The 22803-nt window shown below is 25.1% G+C and overlaps 1 protein-coding gene across 1 annotated transcript in view; it reads right to left on the minus strand.

Annotated features, from left to right (window-relative positions):
* LOC132932109 (uncharacterized) overlaps nt 1-21302 on the minus strand; it is a 48070-nt gene extending 26768 nt beyond the window's left edge. The window contains exon 1 of the mRNA XM_060998325.1: nt 21101-21302. The gene's annotated coding sequence lies outside the window, so the exon portion shown is untranslated. The remainder of the gene's footprint in view (nt 1-21100) is intronic.
* Between the last annotated feature and the right edge of the window lie 1501 nt (nt 21303-22803).

The raw sequence follows: 22803 nt of genomic DNA on the forward strand, positions 1-22803 counted from the left end.
ATTTTCCAAAAAATACTCGACTAAATATTGAAATTAAAAATTAGTAACTATAATAGTTATAAAAAAAGAACACAACTTGAAATATGTATAAAATAAAAAGAGGTATAAATATTAACTAAATAACTAAACTTAAAATAAAAACTAAAAAAATAACATAATAACTTTTTGAACCTGATTTAAATATTTCAAGTCAAATATAATTTTGTTCTAAAATTGTGCGAGAAAAATACTGTCTTATGTTAAAAAAATTAATTTGTTCATACATAAGACTTCAAAAACATATAAAATCACTACTACTCTTCTTATTAATATTATTTACGTGCCTTATTTAGTACAAACGATCTCTGCGTCAACTATATTCGTGCATCTCCAATTGATTTTATCGTTTAATTTGATAAAATGATAACGTATAATATATATTATATGATTTCGATGAGTTGTTGAGAACTGTATGGTTTTATATTTTTTATTTCTGAATGGTATTTCACTGCACAGTTCACGATTGTATTCAACAAGTATAACAACACGTGTTTGTTATTTCAACATGATGGCCGCCGCCAAATCAGTGACATGCATACACAAAAAAAGATTACGTTTAAAGTTTAACGCGCGGTGGCTTGGAAGTCGTACGATGGGATTATGTATATAAGTATATACTGTTTTACCGAGGGGACATGATGGTAATCAAGTATCATTCACGCGATCCATTGAAAAACAACTTTCCTCCCTCGCTGATAATTTTAATCCGCTATATACCTTTATCTGTGTATAAATAAGTATACAGTACAGTTTGTGGACAAAGAAATAAGTTGATTTTTGAAACCTAAGCATTTTTTTCAAATCTTTAATTAATTCAATTCATATTACTTGAAAAAAATACGGCTAATAATTAAATACCACTCGATACATAATGACATATAACATTTTACAAACTACAGCGGTTAACTTTTTCGGTCTAAGCTTTTCCTACAAAAAATAATATTTGTGCTACGACTTTCATGAAAGATATAAAATTTAAATTAAATATTTAACTTTATATAATTATTTAACTATTTTTGCAAATGAAATAGTAACTTATTTCGTGTATTGAAAATAATTAATGTTAAAATGTATTAAAGTTTATAAAGACAAACTATAACCTGCAGGTATTATAAGTTCATTGAAGGGTTGTAAAATGGAAACAATTGAGTTTTCTGCGTTTAACTCATTTTTTTTTGTTATTTTTTTACACGAAACCAGTAATTATTTGACAAATAAACCACTAAAATTCCAATGTGAACCCAAATTTTAAATTTTTAAAACTCTAATTTTTCTTTTTAGATACTTATTTATATTATTATTATAATTATTCATTATTCAAATAAAAATAAATAAAATTAATTACAAATTGTAAATACTTAATATGTTTACGATAAGAGATATAACTAAATATTTTAGTTGGATTACCGAGAAATAATTGATTCCGCCGAAACTACCTGTTAAGGAAAAAAGGTTTGTATCGATTCCGTCGGCTACTGTTTATACTATTTACACATAGATTCCGCCAAACACTGTTTATCCCCTCCTCCTTGAATATATATTTTAAAATATATAGTATAGAATAAGAATAAAATAATACTAATTGAATTGTGTATAATTCAAAACTAAAATATATATTTCAATTAATACGTGTATGTGAATATATTACAAAATATTAAAATGTGTAGTCTAAATTGTATAAAATGATAATAATAATTGTATAAATGTATAATTCAAAAATAAAATGTATAATCTAATTAATATAAATGTAACTACTTTTGGTAATATACACACATGCTTAATACAATTTACTATTTTTCAATAGATTGGGATAGAGTAGTAATTTTTAAAAACCATTTTTGTATAAAAAGTTTTGTTCTAATTACAAAATTGGCAAATAAAATTTAACGTTGAAATTTAATATTTACAAATAAATCTGATTTGACGAAATTTTAACTATGTTCAACTTATACACAAAAATCGAAATAATATATCTTATATTCTTAAATAACTGTAAGTAATTAAGTAACCTTTGATTTCGCACTTGTACACAATGTACTTGCATTTATTAATTAATTCCAGTAAATTACTGTCGAACTAATTTCTAATTATTTTTAAAACTGTCTTAGCTTTTTCGAACAAAATATTATTTGATTTTCCACTAGAAGTCTAGAACTAAACTAATTATTATGCGGTAAACATAATATTATTATGTGGGAAAATGCGCGCGTGCAGAATAATACACGGTTGTCGTTGCCTCCTACAGTGCGCAATTCTTGTGTTTAATACACCTATTACATTATACATGTTTTATGATAGATACGTTCTAGTGCCCCGACTACTATGCCCAGGTTGAAAAAGAAAAATCAAAATTGTATGGTTTTTTCGAGGGGTGCACACATCTATATTATACTGTGAATACATCATCTATGGAGTAATTCAATGATTAGCCCATTGGTTAAGAGTGGAAATATTGTTATAATTATTATTCGTGTAAAATTATTGTGAAATAACTGCGACGGTGGGGGTTGGCATTAAAAAACGAGCTAACAACGTGAACGTAAACTATCTGGGCGACTTTTTCAAACTTAACTATATAATATATTTACGCTCGGGAGATAAAAACTTGCCAGCGGCGGTAATTTTACAGTCATTGTGAAATATAGTCGTGTACAAAGCCGGCAGTAGCTTCCCTACAGGTATACAGGGTAACTATTTACCAAGCACACTTTATTTATCCCCTTTTTTCCTTTAATAATGCTATTATTAAAAATCTAATTTTTAGAATTTTTAAATATACCCAGAGACCATATTTTCGAATCTTGAGATTTTTTTATACTTTTTAAGGAATTTTCTGTGGATATGCACTTTCATCTTTCAAATAAGAACCTTTTTATTTCACTGTAAATTATTTAGAGGATTTTTTTTTTTATTATTGTTGATGTACCTAATTCAAAATGTATAACCTGACCTAACTTTATTGAGTATCTTTAAAAGTTCCAAAAATCAAAAATTTCTATAAATTCTTTGTTTGAGGAAAAAATTGGAGTGATTATATGATGGTTGGTTAACCACCCTGTATAATATTATATAATATTATACACATTTAGGTAGTGTAGCCTATATACACACCTCCGTCATGGTCGTGAGACGTTGTGTGGCGGCAGATGTACCGACGGCGGCGATCATTATTTCGGCCCGCCGATTTCGAAATCGGGTCGAACGCGCATCGTTTTACTCAGCTTTAGATAACAACATGAACAACAAGTCAACGGTTACACCACATCGACCTTTACTAACCATCTTTCACCAACCCACGCGTAGTGTTCTGTCGGAATTAGACGAGTGTCCCGGTGGTGGGCGTAACGCCACTGCGATCGTAGACCTGCACGACGACAGACGCGAACGGAACTACAATTATTATAATACATATACCAGATAACTATTACCAGGTATTTATATATAATATCCGTCTTGCCACCGTCGTGGTCAGACGTGCACGCATCATAATCGGCGTTTTTTTAGTAGGAAACGCTTTGCGGTATACTCGTACATATACACGCTTATACGAGTATTATAAAATATACATGTATAAAACCTTTAGACTTTCCGAATATCCTGTATATCATTATACATACACAACTATACGGCATTGGGTGAGGATTTCTCGTCGTTGTTCTCGGGGAGCATAAAAAAAGGAAACTGCACATGTCATAAATCATAATATTATTATTAATATCTTTTACGTTTCCTCGTGATGTCATTATATTATTGTTGTCGTCGTCGTTTCTGTTACTTACTTCTCTAACGGTAAATTATGAAAAATTAAATCATACCTGTATAATAATAAAATAATATAATACACGATATACCGTCATACTTCGTTCTTATATCCTTGTTCCAAGGACGAATAACAAACAAAATTACTTTAGAGATATCTCGGATTGGTAAAAACCTATGATAATAATAATTTCAAATCGAAACGAAGCGCTTATAAACATTAAACGTATACGTTTTGTACAATTGTACGGGTACTTGTGTGTAACACCCATAGTATTAGTGTACCATTGATTATAATAAATAAAAGTGTCGTTTTATTATTATATAATATAATTTTTTTAAATTACACTTACCTACTATTATAATATGTTTTTTAACGTCATGATAGTCACTAGATAGACATTAAGACATTATAAGCACCTATAGCCAGTAATTGTTGAAATATTATAATATTCTTGTTGAAATCTCAATAAAAAAAAAAAAAGTATTACCTATAATTAATAGTTGTACATAGATAATCAACAATATTTCGTCACAATAGACAATAGCTGTTCTAATAATATTATATTAAATTAACTTAAGCGTTTGCTAGAAATAATAATATCATATTATGTTATAATTTAAAAAAATATATATCACAAAGACTGATTATTTTAACAATGAATACACGCATTATTTCGAAAAGTATATAAGCTTTTATCGATACATTTTATATTGTTTGTTGTCTGGTTAAATTACTATCAAATTTTAATTTTACAACAGCAATCTATATTTTTTCACTTTTTCATTTGATGTGTAATATTTATTTAACAATGAATGTTCACTATTCAATGTTAAAAAAATTATCCTGTATTGCTGTGTAAAAATAGTAGTACATTTTTTATTATACAACTAAAATTTAATTAACATTTTACCCTCTTGATGCACAAAATTTCTTTTGCCCAATATTTTTTTAATTGCACATGGCGTCATAATATGTGCCATCATGCATATGAGGTCCCATTTTTACATTATTTTATTATACATAATATGTACTTACTGACAATGTGACCAATTAAAGAAATAATGTGGTAACGATATGGAATACATATAAATATAATTTTAGTTCATGGCATCATATGTGCCTATATGCATCAAGAGGGTTTAGCCGTTTAGGGTTTAGGGTTTCCTTTTTTAATAGAATAATATAATAACTTATAAATTATAATAAAATATTGTTACCTAAATACTCATGACAGAGGTTTAAGGCTAGAAAAATATTGTCAACCAAATGTGGAAACATTAGTCAATACATATTTATTATTTATTCATAACTATTAAATATTAATTACATTGTTTTTATCACTATTTAACTACACATAAAAATTATTGTATAATATTTCACCCTTTTGGAGTGCTGCCACTGAGTGTTTTCTCTACCCGGTCCTCCCGCCTAAATATCGCATTTAACTATTAAATTATTATTATTATTATACATCGTATTTATTTTTACAGATTGTTAATTTCCTATTTTCAATTTAAAAAAATATTGCACCCTAAAATATCTTGCAGACATTAAAAACTATTACAATTAAAATTATATTTGATTTACACTTTATCACTCTATTTATAATAGACATTTTTATTATTGTAAAAACTGTGGCCTACTTTATGAATAAATCCAATCATTATTAAGGAATTATTTTGATTTTTTATTAAAGCGTCCGAAGCAAGACTAGCACTTAACACTTCAATCGATGATCTATTCTAAGGACTTTTTTAAGACATTTTTAAATAATTCAACATACCTATTTTATAAAAATTAAATTAGATAGTTAATTAAAAAAATTTATAGATTGAATAATACTTCAATCGTATATTCATACTGTTTTTACCTTTTAGACGTCAGTAAAATTAAAAAATGTATTTCTACCTTCTAAATACTTTTGTAAATAATTATGATCTATAATATACCTATTAGAAATGTGATAAATATTGTTTTACTGTAATGTTCGGTGGAGCATTACAACGGTTTCGTGGTTTAATACGTATTATGTATTAATAAACAGACCTTTAAGAGAAAGTGTATCAAACTAATTTTACGTAGAATAAAATGTAAGTAACAATAGATAATTTTTTAGGTTATTGATTATTTCACTCCATAAAAGAGTAAAATAAAACTTATTAATTTTAATAATTAAACAATAAAATAGTAAAAAATAAATCACATAACATGTATTTCTAACTCAAAGTTTCCACGTTATTTTAAAAAAATGTTAAAGGAATACTGTTTATTAACTTAATTAAAACAAAAGTCTTGATAAAAATTAAAGTGATATCGTGTTTTAGGGATTTATAGTTGTCTTCACAATATTGATTAACTTTATAAACAATAATATTATCTACCTTATAATAACTATATAGTGCGTAAATGTTCCCCTTCACGTTTTATGTTTTGCTATGTGACGGGAAATAATGACTTATATATCATCCATCCAACTATTCCATCCATGCCTACATCAAATAAGTCAATGCGATTTACATAATACTATATTAAGATTAAACAGATTTTAATGCAACCCTATCCAAATACGGTCTCTAGGGCATGTTTGTGTGGTTTGAACCAAATTCCTTTTAAGTGCAACAAAGAGACTGTCACGCATCGGTTTATATCCCTATAATACATAAAATACGTCATGAGTAAATAAGAATGTAAACAAACGCAAATATAACTGAAGTATGACCTATATAGTATATAGTGTATACTGTATACACTATACGTCATTCTAGCCTTTGCAAATATTTCGATTACAGTAAATTGAATAGAACACCAATATTATTATATTCGTTTTTAATTTATTACAGCTTTTTGTTTTTGTCCAATAGACTAAAATCAATATGGGTATAATATTATATAAATTAAATTGTTAAAAAATTCAACGTCAAAAGAACATTCATAATATACGTAGTTAAATTCCAATAACATAGGCTTCAAGCTTCAATCAACAAACGGCCACTCCAAAATGACATTGTATTATTATTTATTTATATTATTAATTGGGTAATACGAATCTATCATATGTATATGATAATTATTATATAATTATATGTATATGCTATATACATATAAGCATAAAGCCTCTTATATAAATTTAAAATCTTTCCAAAAAAAACAAGAACAGCATTTCTTGGTACTATATAATCTATAGTTATGGGATTACTAATATAATTATACATACAATGATATTTAAGTATTAAACCCAAAATTAAATTATTTTTACCAGCAAAGTTTTGAAATAGATCCTTAGATGAACGAGAGGGTTAATATTGCTAAAACGCTCGTTTAATTCTCAAATTCTTGATCATGAATTTATTTTAACAGATTACAGACAGTCATCAATAACCGACTGTATCCAAAAGTGCTTAATACTTAAAATATATAGAAGGTTTCAGACAAAATGTATACTCATATTTTTATGTAACTATATACATAATATACATCTATAGACTTAGAAATTAGAATCCAGAATATGAATAGTCCCAACGGGTTTACATAATTCAATATGGTAATATACATTATGTATAAATATAATAAATAATAAACTGATAACTATCACTAAATGCCAGTAAAAATTATCACGTAGGAACGTGGTATGTAGTAAGTACGCATAATATACGCGTATATATTATTCATTGGTTAGTACAAAAACAAAAATGAAATAAAATATATTTAAGTTCTCGGAAATTTTTTTATATTATATTTTAGATAAACATTGGCTTTGTAAGTGTATCACAGCGGTTATGTGAAACCATTTTCGTTGCATTAAGCGCTTAAAGTATAGGTATATTGCAAGAAAAATCTTTATATGGTTAGAACTAATTAATATGGAACGAAAATTATTTTATACTCGATTTTAAATTATTCCGTTTGGTAGGACAAGCTATGAAAGTTTCTAATATGGTAACATTAGTAACACTAACAATCGCCGTAATTATTCAAATAACCTCAGTATATATAACATCTCAATTACAATAATAAATAATACATAAATTATTATTAGTATTATGTATTGAATGACCAATAAATTAAAAATCAAAAAATTGTACTTGATTAATTTTAAAATTTTCTAATTTTATTGATGGGAATGAATAATTAAAGTAGTTAATTTTTTATTGTTACTTGAATATTTATATAACTAAACTTAACGTTAAAATTTGCATACTAAGAAGACGTTTTATAGAAACTTAATCAACAGCATATATATTAAATATATTTACACGCAAAACACCTAACTATATTTAAATTTAAATGAAATAATAGTACTTATTTTGTATATATAATATTATATATATATACCTACATATTTAAAGGTTTTTAGTTTCAGCGAAGTTTACTTAAAATTATATACATACAAAAATACTAAATATATTAACAAAGCCTCTTCGAAGGAATAAAACATTAAGGAGTTAACTACAGAAATATTAAGACAATAATATTTAAAATACCATAAATACTTTACTATAAATATCAAGATAATTTAGGTAAAAACATATTTTTAACATCCTTATATTACTTTATATAATTATATATACTCAATATTTTAGTATAGAAATTATAACTAATAATTATTTTATTTTATTTTTCTTAATGTAGTTAATTTCAAATATTTTAAAACAAATAACAAAACATTTAATACGAACATAATGAGATACATATTAAAGCCTTATCTTATCAACAATTAAACAACCATAATAATATTCAGTTCCATACTTGCTATATTTTTTAACGAATCAAATATTATGTCATATAATTTATATGTTTATACTTTATATAATATATAGGAATACAAAATATCATATTTTATTAAGTGACAGACATGGGAGTTGTTAAGTGTTTAGTGTTTTAGTTAGCTCTTCAAATTATCTTCACAAATATACGTAATAAATCGTTGTATAGTCACTGAATTTAAATCATTTTTTTCATACTAGCATATTAATTTCCTGGATGACCGAATCCATATTACGTTCAGTTCCACTACACATTTTCCATATGAGATATTTTTCTATTAGGAAACAACCGATTTTTTTACTATATTATTGTAACGATTTGCAAAACAACACCGGTGCCGACGTGAAATAAAATGAGTTTCCGGTGGCAACAAACTCTAGCTGTTTAATGTCGATAAAAACATACTGTAACTAGATATACAATAATATTATTAAAGTGTGAATCGAAATTTTTTTACGAGTAATATTTTCAAAATAGTAAAAATAGAACGAAAACTAATAAGATATTTTGTTCTTATTTGTGGAAATCTTACGTTTAATTGCAATCAACGTTACGATAAAGAAATTAAATTAAGTACCTTCATCATAATTTTACGTTATTTATTTATTTAAATAAATAAAAATGTATACGTTATTTAGTTTCTTTCAATGATTATCGTGATCCGATAAGAAGATAATATGTGTATGAAATAAATTATGTTTCAGTTTTTAATCTAAATTTAAAATGTTTTATTACCATGATATACATACAATATTGGTAGGTCAAGTATTTCAAGCGTTATTAAAACTGAAACTATAGTATAATATACACATACTCGTATATTCGTGCTAGAAAATTACATAGCATTAGCAGATAGAGTGTAGGACGTAGGTACAATAGGTACATGTATGTATGACGGTTGAAAACATGATGTAGAAAACTTTATAGTAGATTGATTATAGCCCTGCTGCGTCATTTCTATGTCAGATTTCACAAAAGTAATTTTAGTCACATTTTTATTTAAGTACATGTGTACATACTACGAATAATAAGAAATAATGTAGGTACTCCAAATAGTATATATTATCACAAATTCACAAAATTCAGCAAGTTTGAAGTATATGTTATTACATAATTATTTGCTAATGTTTTACTAAATTAATTTTAAAAAAGTATATTCACAAATCATGGTAATTAGTAAATATTGATAAAATTGAATTCAATTAATATATGCATATTTTAGATTATTTAATAAGTGTAATGTTATAAAAGTATATTTTGTCACTTTTTAATTGAAAATTGTGTTAACTTACAATTTATGAAGCTTATTAAAGTTAACATTTTAATATTCTGTATTCTGTAGTAGAGAGCGTAAACAATATATTTATTTTACAATAAAAATAAATGTTTAATTGGTGTACCCTTACGTTTACACATTAAAATAATTTGAAGGAAAAGATAAATACTAGTATAAATGATTTATAACTAGCTTAAACACTAATCCATTTTTTTTTTTTTTTTTAATGTATGATATACTTCTACACAAAATATTTTAGACAAAATAATCATAATAACGTACAACTTAAACGCTCAACTAGTCTAATAAATTAATAATACCCGATAACATAATATAAATTGTAAATAAAAAGTGATGTAATTTATTATTTTTATGAACGTTAATCATGTTGTATACACTATTTAATACAATTTTATTTATATATATGTATATATTCTACAGTATACAAACATTACAAACCCATAAACTTAATATATCAGCTATAGCTATAGTCTCTATAGAATATACTTATACCGTTTGCATATAATATATCTTGTTTGACTAAGACTATAAGTACTATAGTGGTCGTGAAAATTAATGAAAAGTAAGCTTTTTTATGATATTATTTTAAATAACAATATAATATGACGTATACCGGTATACCTATATCTTTTGGATACAATAACAAATGGACCATCGTTCACGGTCAAAATTGATCGTGTTGAGAACCGTTACGTGCGCCAATGCGCCATGCCATAACGTTTCGATTGAACAAACTGTGAACAAAGATATTATTACCATACAAAACAACGCGTCCCATTAACGAGCACACATTATGCGCGTCCAGTACCGTGTATAATTAATTAAGACGAGTGCTAATGATCTGCAACGAACATTTTAACTATACGAAAAGATGATAACAAAATAAACACATATGCATGTACACCAAATATATATACTTAAGTATAATATATCAGTGTTATTTGAATAACGGACAACTCTGGGAATTAAACATCAACCGTATCGAAATAATGTTATTGATCCAATTTAGTGCATCATGTAACTTTAAAAAAAATTACACGGCGTTTGAGTTAGGCAATTTTTGTACGCTTAAATCGTCCAAAATAGGTAGTTAGAAGTACAACTGTACAAGGTACCTAGGTACATAGATACTGCTTTGAACAAAAAAAATATATACAGTATAATAATATATTATATATTACATTGATAATAAACAATAAATTTAATGAATTCTAATTTTTCGGTAAATCAATAAATAATTAACAAATTTAATTCAAAAATGAATGTGATCAAACATTATTTATGAAATTATTTGATGAAAAATAAACCGTAGCTATTTTATTTATTATAAAATTGCTAATATACAAGTAGTAGGTACTTATCCCATTAACAATAAATAATAATACATTGTAAAAAATATGAAGCTAGTATAATTGTATTAAAGTATTAAACGGTATTTATTATTTATTGATACTACTCAGTTAAACTAACAATAATTTATTTAGCTGGCAAATAATTTAGAATATGGAAGTTATTGAAAAGAGGGCATTAAATAACGAATTCATCTTGAATACACCATGTAATAAGTATTAAAGGTGTATTAAAGTGACTTTGGTGGACATGTCCTGTAATTACTTTGTGATCCAAGACTGTATTTTTATAAGACTATGATAAGTTTATACTAATTAATTGTAGGTACATTTATAGGAAACAATTAAATTTCAAAATTTTTTGAGAATATATTGGACTATAAAATAAAAAACTAAAAATACACTTAAATACTTTAAAAAAAAATTCTCCATTTTCTGATTTTTATACGACAGAAATACTTAAAAACTTTTAAACTATTTCAATTATATCATAATATTTTTTGTGTAATAATATAGTTAAGATCTAAATCTAAAAAGTATAATATACATACCATACCTAAGCACTGTATATTTACTAATAATATAACCATTACACGAATTATGTGTTTGTTTGATTTCGCCGAACTACAAAAATGAAAGAGCAAAAAAACAAAAGAATTTTTTGTTTGGTATATTTCTGTTGTGCGTATCTATTGTCAAGAGCATTATATATAATGGAATCATGACTACGTAAGCATAAATTATGTCTTATGAAATTAAAAAAAATCAAGTTTAGCAATTTTCAACATATCCTCCGAGTTTATTGTGAATAGAAATAATCAAAATTAAAAAGTAGTGAAAAACTAGTAAGTATACATCTATAGGTATATACTTATATATATAACTTTAAAATTTATTAATAATTTACAATCGATTGCAAAAATATCTTTAATAATACAATAATACAAACAATCAATAATTTAACTTTTGATTTAAATTCTAATTATTTTATTAGCTCATATTTTTAATCAAGCAGCATATATAAATTAGACTTAGACATGAATTCTATAATAATCTATTGTTAGTATTTTTTTACATTTATTCATTAACTATTAACACCAATAGACAAAACAAATTATAAAATAGTTTGTTTTTTTTTGTTAAAATTTTTAATCCAAGAACATAATTTTATTCAGACATACAATATGCTTAATATACAAAATAGCTTATAGATCGTTTGAATATATGACAAATTAAAAAAAATTAAAATTAAATTAATATATTTTTTATCATTTGGATAAGATTCTTTAAAATTGTATGTTGTACAATGCCTAGAATATTAAACATTTATTAGGTATATCACATTTTAAAATTTATGCAAATTAGAATATTTATGTATTTATATTACATATAGAATGTTTGAAATTATCAGAAAAACTCAACTTTCAATAAACCAAACTACCAAGTACAAACCAACACAGAGCACAATGCATGGCTATAGTATTTTCAATGGGAAAATTATTTTTCTCGGAGCAGATGCACTCGAAATGCTATAGATGGATAGCTAATATGAAGATAAACGGAAATTATTAACACACAAACGATTTCAAAGTATAATAGTACTGTTGTGAATTCTTTGTCACAATCTTTGTGTAATGGATAAGAAAGAAGAAAAGGTGACGACAATATTTTAATTCAATGTTGAATACTCGCACAGTTTGTATAGTTGTTGGTTGATGAAGTATCTAAAGTGGGAGGAGAAGGCAGAAAGGTTTTAAACATAAGACCACACGGAGTTTTCTAGGACTACGTCAATCTTTGTTACAGTGCATATCTCATAAACACTAGTTTAGAATGTACCTATATTTCTTGTTTTTAGTGGAAAATTAAAAATTAAAATAATTTTGACGATTTATTCAAATTAATTATAGGACAGTAATTAGAAAGATTATTAATTAGGTATATAGTATTCATATTCTATTAAATCAAAGAAAGAATAATATTTCATCTTTTATTTAGTATTTTAATCAAATATAGTAAATTCATTTAAGTTTAATAATTATCTATTCGCATTTAAAATTAATATTTCGAAACGTATGTGAAAATACTACACTTTCGCAGACGTAACAATTTTTTTAATAACTAACTAATTTCTCAATCAAGCGACTTAACAATTATTGAATTTAATATATTCAAACTATAACAAAAATGTAACATCCACAAAAACAGGAACTATTTTTTATATCCTGTTTTTTTTATACAACGCGACGGTATAATATATATCCGTTACAGCATAACGGGGTCTCGTCGCGCCATAGATAATAATGCACTATCTGAAATATATTATGTACGAGAACAGCTACAAACAATATTCGAATTTCTAATTATTTTTCAAAATTAATTCACGTCAGACAGATATTTAAAAATATCTAAAATGAAAATAATATTATTGCATTTACTAACTACGAACACTTATATATATATATATTATATAATACATATACGATGCATATAAATTTAATTATTAATATTACTTATATATCATAGGCGTTAACATCAATTTATTTATACTTAGTTAATCTTTTGTATTATAATAATTTAAAATTTAAAATTTTTTAATTATTCTAATTATTTGTATATGCTATAATGTATTATTACAGCGACGCTGCAATATTTATCGCATTCTTATAATATACCAAAAAACTAATTTATCTAATTTACACTTAAAAAACTATTACATTTGTTAAAATGTTCGTTATTTTTTACTACAAAATGTCTTTAATATTTTTAAATTAACATTAAATAATAATATCAATATTAAATAAACGTCATGATATGTTTATCATATATGGATATATTTCATGTAAGTACAAACATAATAAAATGTGATAAAATTAAGTCAAACGGAAATTGTTTAATTGGAACATGTAAAAGGTTGTGAGACGTTCTAATTAGTTTGGAATAATTTTTGAAAACAATGTACATATATACATGTACATATTTTAGGGAATAATAATCATAATCTGTAGACATTTTATAGCACTTAATTGTATAGAATTTGATCAGCTTGGTGTTAATTAATTCATTAAACGAATTAAGTGAAAACAAAAATAATTGTTAGTCTAATGGATATATTTTTATCAAATATTAAACAAAAAGCTTTCCTAGTCATCTATTTGTTTATATATTCACCGTAGTACATAATTGTGTAGATTAATAAATGTACAACTTACCTATCATGTGTAATCTAAACCACACGCAAAATTATACATATAAATGTAAACTTTTAATACCATGTTGTCTGGTCATAATGTATCACGTTTAAATTTGTAACTTACTAATATAGAATTATACATTTATACAAGTTAATAAGTTAATTAATAGTACGGTTGACTATTCATTCTTGTAGGGACATTAGATTTTCATCAAAAGTACCACTAAAGTCAACGGAAAATCTCATTCATGTCACTACTTTCACCGATTTGGTTCCCTCTCGCTGCCATTGAAGCTGTGTTTTACATTATTTGAACACGTCCAATTCGCCGGAACGTTACAGTCAGTTTTACGCATTGTTCTAGGATTTTTATTTTTTAATGACCGGGACATTATAATATATCCGACAGCCGATAATTATACTGGTCGTTTTTAATCTCTCTCCGCACTTTGTTATTCCCTGTTCGCTGTGGTATACTTCTAGATATATGTACATGTTTTTATACAAACATAGGTACAAAGTACCTACATGTACTATGGTTGAACTGTCCTCTCACAAATCGTGTCACGGACACTGAAGGTGGTGCTGTGTTATAGAAATCTCGATGCTGACAAAGATCAGCACAAATTCGTTATAATGGCGCATATGAAACGCATTATATTTCATCATTCTATTACAGTTGTCGTTGTGTATACCTTTTGGATAACATACAACAATATAATAATGTGCCGACAATTAGTTTCGGTTGAATTCGTCTAGCAAACCATCAAGCTGTATATTTTTGGTACAGTTGTAAAATATAGTAACAATAAACTATATTATACGCATTCGTATAGTCTACACACTACAGTGATGATCAAGCATCACACAGTTAATGTTATCTAATGAATAATGACTAACATAGTAAAATGATAAATTTACTATAGTTATTCATTTTATACTTACTAATATACTACGAAAAAATGAAATGCATGTTGTTTACACCAAGTAACTTTTATTTTCTAAGATTTTTCAAAAGCCCTATAATATTTATTTTACTTTTTAATGTGCAGAATTGTAGATATAGGTAAAAGGTACTCATTATAAATAGGTATATATATATATATATATTTGTTTTATTATTATTAATAATACACATATACTCTCATAATATTTTATTTTTTTTTTTAAACAAAATAGGTAATAATGTACTGTGATGTATTATTATTTATTAGGTATATTGTTATTTGTAAATTAGGTATTAAAATATATTTTAATATTAGTCATTATTCTTTACATGACAATTATTTATACACAATATACTACGTCAAAAGTAAATTATTATTTTTATAATATAAAAACTAAATTATCAAACTTTTATAAACACTAGCTTGTAAAATCAGATAGTGATTTTACGATTATATAGAAAACTCATTATAAACTCATTAGAGCTACACTTGCAACATCTAGAAGAATTGAGAAGTTCTTTCCTTTCTTACAATTTTTTACTCTTTTTCAATACAAAGATTATATAATATGCGTTTTATCAGGAAATAGTCACAAATTCTTCATTAAAAAGGGTTTCCTCCGAAAATATATTTTACAAAGAAAATATTGTGAGTTATAAATTATATTTCTATACTGACTACTCGTATTACGATTTGATTTTAAAAAAATATATAAAATTAGTATCCAAAATTTAACATAAAATATAACTACATATAAATGTCAATATTTCTAAAGACATGCTGCATAAACAATCACTAATTATTTAATGAATCAATAATAAGCTAATAGTCACTTAAATAGTTAAACATGGTTTACTGAACTAATCCGTTCCATTAAATTTTAGTGAACCATTAAATTTATTGGTATTATTTTTACAACTTGTCATAAAAATAATAAAAATATATTTACCTAATAAACAATTTATACAATTAAATTACAAACATTGATAAATGCAAAAAAAAATTAATGTTAAAATGTAAATATTCCCCCTCTGGGAATATACAATTTATCACATACAATACAATACATGGTACCTAACCTATACATGAATCTTAAAGTTGATATGGATAACTACTTTGTTTTACCTGTTAAAATTGCCTTGATTTTTGGTTTTTTTTTTTTTTTTGCAAACAATAAATTTTCGTTAACTTTACTTATTTTCTTGCCAAACTTATAAAAATAAAGAAAATATAAATATATCGTTAGTAGATATTTATTAAAATTATTATTTTTTATTTATATAAATAAAAAAAAGTATAGATATTTTGCGTTTTACCATATTATGATAAAATAAAAAAAAATCAATATAGTAGGTACTTAATAGTAACCAATAAACTAAAAGAAACGGTTAGCAGCATCACATGTGCAAAACATCCCTATTAAAAAATAAATAACTCTGGAAGAGAGGGTGGCAGCGCAGCTTTCATTTTGCTCTAACAACAAAATCAATAAAGCTTTAGGGCGCGGCAAGGTCACTGTTTACGTATATCCACCGCCATCTCCATCATTGTATGATTGATGAAGATATATAAATAATACCATTTTATATTCTATCAAACTTCATGAAATAATTTAATTATCATAGTAATTAATAAATTATATCTTAATATGATTGGTGCATTTTATTAATATTTTCGATAGTTTTAGGTATTTGTTTTTTCAAACAAATAATAGAATAATAGTTTTTAAAACATATACTCGAATTATATATTTTCATTCTTTTGATTTTTATCTATTTGTATAATTTACTTTAAAACAATATAATAACATACCAGCCACCAGATTACTTTAAACATTTTATTGAAATATTTAATTTTTCAATAAATTATTCTTAAGAATAAGATAAAAAAAAATAAAGATACGAAGGGATTGTAGTTTGTAATAAAATTAATCAAAAGCAAAATATTTAAAAAAAAAAACCATTGAAATCGTTTTTGATTACACTTTGTCATTGATTACTGTAAAAATGTTCAATTTAAATCCAATGATAATTGATAAATGAATGCATATACGGAACACAATTTTTAACAGAGACACGGTGGATCAGCCTCTTTTTCTAAGGATATTTAAAATGTATTTATATTATTGTTAGTACCTAACTTTTAACTAAGAATTACTAATAGTAATACGATAAGCGATAAGTTAAATAATTTTTCCCAAATATTATGTTAAATAAATATTATATTAATAATTATTACATCCGCATGTATTGTCTCTATCTTACAAACGTATAATATTTAAAATTGAGCTATAATAAAATTTTAAATGAATAACCTTATTAATTGTACTAATTGCACAATGGTTTTTACGATATTTAAATTTTTAAGCGAGCTATTATAGAATTTTAAGTATTATATTTAGCATATTATGTTACCATGTTATATACATTGAAGATAGAAACAACTATGAGTTTTGGGAGATATTTAATACCAACGTATCGTATAATTACATGAATTGGTTCGTGGTTGTATTATACCTTAAAATTAATCTAATATTTAGAAAATTATATTGTGTGTAAAAATAAATATAAACGTGATAAATATATATATTTATACATATAGATCATTTATATCTAAATAATATTAGACACAATTAAAAAGTAATAGTAAGTTTATATTCCACGGTAATTATTTTAATATAAATCGTTTAACATTTTTAATTAATTTAAAAAACATAATTCCTTAAAAATTTCTTAAGATACTATTGTTGGTTATACTTATAACTTAATAAGTAATAAATACTAATATTTTGAATATTTATAATCAACGAAATTAGGTCATGCATTTTTTCCCAATGTTAAAAATGCTATATAATGTATAAATGATAATTGATTATCAATTTAAATTTATAAAATTCAGAACCTATAGGTTTTAATTGGATTCGCTGTTATTAGTTATTACCTTATCCCTTATGAGTCTTAGTATTTTCCAGTTGGTATACGTATATATTTGGATATTCTTCAATTCCACACAAATGCACAATGCATAATATACATTCAATATATTGATTTTCTTACTTTAGACTTCTAATTCATACCTCGAATTCAATCAAGTAGCATTCATTTTAAAATGGTGACCCATAATTATTTTAGTATTTATTTATTTAGTAAATTAAGATTTTTTAATGTTTAATTTAAAAAAAAAATCAAATGACTATTATACTAAAACATTTAACATTGTAGATTTATTGATAAAATTTAATGTATAAATGTAATTTATTATTCAAATCAATATTATGAAAATAAGCATTATACTTAAAGTAAAAGCTTAAACTCCATAATGTGGGCTTGATGGGCAAAGTTGAGGTTTATGCCCAATACAGTAATCAATTTTTTTAAGCCGATAAGAGTGAAACAGATAAATTTTGAAACTTATTACAAAGTATAAAATCGTGTATAAATAATTAAAAATTTAAATTTAAATCATTGTACAATTTTGAGATATTAATCAATTTACGTTAAAGCCATAAACTTAAATTAAATTTTTTAATTCCAATAATTTATAATATTAACATAAAACAATTAATATAATACAAGCATACTAACCCCTATTTTTCTCCTTACTACTTCATTACCTAAACCTTTTTAAAAACAAAAGAAACTATTCAAATACTATGTAATAGAACCAAAATAAAAACTTGAAAAAATGTCCTATAGTCAAATGTGTTTAATCAAAAAAATGATGCATATAAAACATGCATTTTTGTGGTCTTTTTATTTATAATTAATTTGCTACTACGAATATAGGTAAGCAATAGTAATCCATTAAGTAACTCCCTTTATAAAACACCTGGACATTTACACGTTTCCATGGAAATAAAACTTGAATAAACAATGAATACAAATTTTATAAAACCTAATTGTTTTTACACTATTGTGAATGAATTAATGATACCAAATAAAAACTTAATTATTTACAATTTTTTTTCGTAAATTAACTATTGAAGCCTTCCCAATTCTATTTCCAGATAAATAGCATCTATGATGTAAAATTTCAAATCGATAACAATATATAATATTATAATATGTAATGTTGATTGTTTCGGCAAGTTCAATGCCGTATTCTCACACATGAATTTTTTTTATTTTGTATATTATTACATGCGTTATATTTACCAAAATAACCTGTTTGGCTATCACCAACCCACCAGCGAAAGTACTACAATGCATTACAAATATTATTATACATATAAATATCAGTTTTGGGTCTTAAACAAGAAAATTATATTAATTGAAAAATTATATTTAAATCTATAACTTTGATTTAAATAATTATGTATTAAATATTGGAGAACAAATTAATTCATAGTATTCAAATACTCATAATTTTGAGAAATTTTTATAAATTAGATCATAAAACAAATCAATAAAAATTAAAAACCAAATATTAAGTGTATAAAACACACACACTCACACATGGATAAATAAATATATTTATTTTTAAAAGTCTAGAATAATTTCTTAGAAAGTATCTGAACAAAATATGGTAAAAATAGATAAAAACTACATGAAATATAGTCAAGTAAAATAGCCAAAATCATACGTACTTAAATGATTAAACCTTTATCCTATTATAGCATACCAGTGGCCCACATGAAGCGGTGTACAAGAATGTTGGTCGAAACTTCTATTAAAATAGTAGAGGTGGCTAGGGCCTAATAAATTTATTGGTCGATTATTTCATTAAATGATTAACTAATAAGTAATAACTATGTTGAATGTTATTAACAAAACTAATTAAATCTTAAAGACTTTGAATTTCCCATACAGTACATACGGAAAATTAGTGTGTATCAATGTTAAGTTTAAGTACCCTGTTAAAGCTTAACAGTTTTATTCACCAATTGAAAACCATATTGAATAAAACCAATATGGCAATATCGCTACAGAATTACGTATTCAAGTTCAATCACAATGCGTCAATGCCTATACTTTTTCGTCTACCTTCACAAACTGTAGTTGTAAATCTTGCAACTTCAATTATTTAATTGGCCTAATCACTTTTTTGACATATAATTGATGGTCTTTACTCTGTTTAATACTATCGTGTGTCGTATCCTAATTAAATCTATTCTATATTTTATTCTTCAGATAAGTGATTAAATCGTATTAAAATGCAATGTAACTATGAACTTCATTACCTACATAATATATTTGTTATTTATAATCTAGGCTCACCGCTATAAATAATGAAAGATAAATCGAGATCATTTTTGTAAAAAAAAGAAATTTTGTCACACATCAAGATAAAATGATTATAATATTTGAAAATTAAATCCTACAATAATTTTTGAAAAGAACAGTAATCTGTATAATAAAAAAATTGTATAAATATGGTAACTAATGCCTAAAAGTTGTTTAGCACTAGGTACGTACTATTTTTATAATTATTAACATAATAGTTCTTAAGTAAATAATAACTTTATTATTATTATAGGTACTTCCAAAACACAAAAAACTATCATTCAATGTCTTTTCATATAGGTTATATACATCGATTTAAGCTTCTTATAAGTTAAAAATAAGTTACATTGGTACGTATTGCAGGTATCTAGTATCTACTATAATTTACTAAACTGCATTACTTGGTTTCAAATCATATATGAAACATTTACATTAATGTACCTAATCGATATTCAAGTTATACTATAAAATAAATATCATATAGTATATAATATTTTATAAAATACGTAAAAATTGTCGAACTCACGTCTGGGCAGTAGCTTTTTAAAACTTGAAATCTAATCGCAAAACTAGACACTCGACGAAAATTATATTAATATCGCACTCGTCGCAACTAACCGTTCGGCTACCGAGCACAGTCTACCCGCGAAAAACGTTGGAAAACAACTGCCGGGAGTGAGTCGTGTCGCTGCCCGCGCAGCCGAAGCGATGACATCGGGAGAGACCGTTGTCGAACGGCTCACGCCGCTCACGGGGCACGGATGCGCGCCACACACAACCGGTCGGTCACCTCAGTACTACCAACCGGCAAGATAATGCCGAGATAAATTGCGCGATTTAATTCGCTCACCGTAAATTATCATCAACAGTCGACAAATTATAATATTATACTTTATAGTTAGGTACCAAAAACCAAAATGTTAAATATGTCTATGATGATGTGTAATTTTGACAAATACTATAAATAAGAATACGAGAAAGTTCGATTAAGACACATTAAACCCCCCAAAAAACATATAGGTTGCCTAGATAAAACATTTTACGGCGTTGAATCTAATATTATGCCAAGTACCTATCAGTCTTGTACTTTGGTAAATAGTATAGATATATTTTAAAAAAAGGGTTCTAATATTTTTTTTTGAACTCCAAAAATAGTTTTTATATTTGTAAAAAAACTAATTTTTCTATTAAAAATCAAACACATAAGTTATAAATAATAGTTTTTCCTTTTAAATAAAATATGATTGTTCCACGTTAATTTCCAACCATCCTAAAAGTGATTAATATTTGCGGAGAAAACAAATATACTCTAATAGTATTCGAATACTATTTCGAGTATTTTAATATGTATTCAGAAAACATATTTTCAAATGTATTCGGATATGTGTTCGGGTACTTATCCAATATGCTATCTACCACAGTACCACACGTTTTATGGTTTATTATACCTACCTGATTCCTGATTCAAACATGTATAAAAATTAAAAATAGATTATCAAGTATCAACCAATACCGAAGTTGTCGAAGTTATTGACAAATACAATAAATATGGGTCTGTATTATATTTTGGTAATATAATATTTTTAAACAATGATATGCCAAATATATACCTCTTGTTCTTTATATTTACTGACTTTATTTGTGTTATTTGTTCCTCATATTTCCTTACATAATATGCCTTCTCACGTAACTTGTTCATATTAGAACTACAATAATAGGAGTAAAAATAATCCCGAATTATTAACGTTCCATAATTTTCCAGCAAATGAAAAAGTATTGTAGTGGAAAATGTTTACAAATGAATTGTAAATTTGTACCTACCTATTTATTGCATATAGAAAATATTAAAATATAATATTTAAAAGTCATCAAGACCACTAGTACCTAGTATTAAAATGTTTCTCATAAAGTCATAAGTAGTTCATACTGTAACCAAAAAATCTGAAAAATACATAAACACAGTTTTATTTTGTATAGACATTTTAAGTTCAAATTTAAATAGAGATTTTAACAAAGAATAACAATTTTAGTTATTATTTTGTTTTAATTTAAAAATATTATGTTTGAGGGTACTTGATACTTATAATATTAAAAAATATGAAAATCTCAATAAACATTGAAGTCCAGAATTATTAAAATTTTAATTCAAAACATTAAAACATTTAAGATTCGAGTAGGTACTATCAAATACTGCAGATAGTGTTAAAATATTAATTGGTACAAGTGGCG

The sequence above is a fragment of the Rhopalosiphum padi genome, chromosome 1 (genome assembly GCF_020882245.1).
Source record: "Rhopalosiphum padi isolate XX-2018 chromosome 1, ASM2088224v1, whole genome shotgun sequence".
NCBI classification, from domain to species: domain Eukaryota; kingdom Metazoa; phylum Arthropoda; class Insecta; order Hemiptera; family Aphididae; genus Rhopalosiphum; species Rhopalosiphum padi.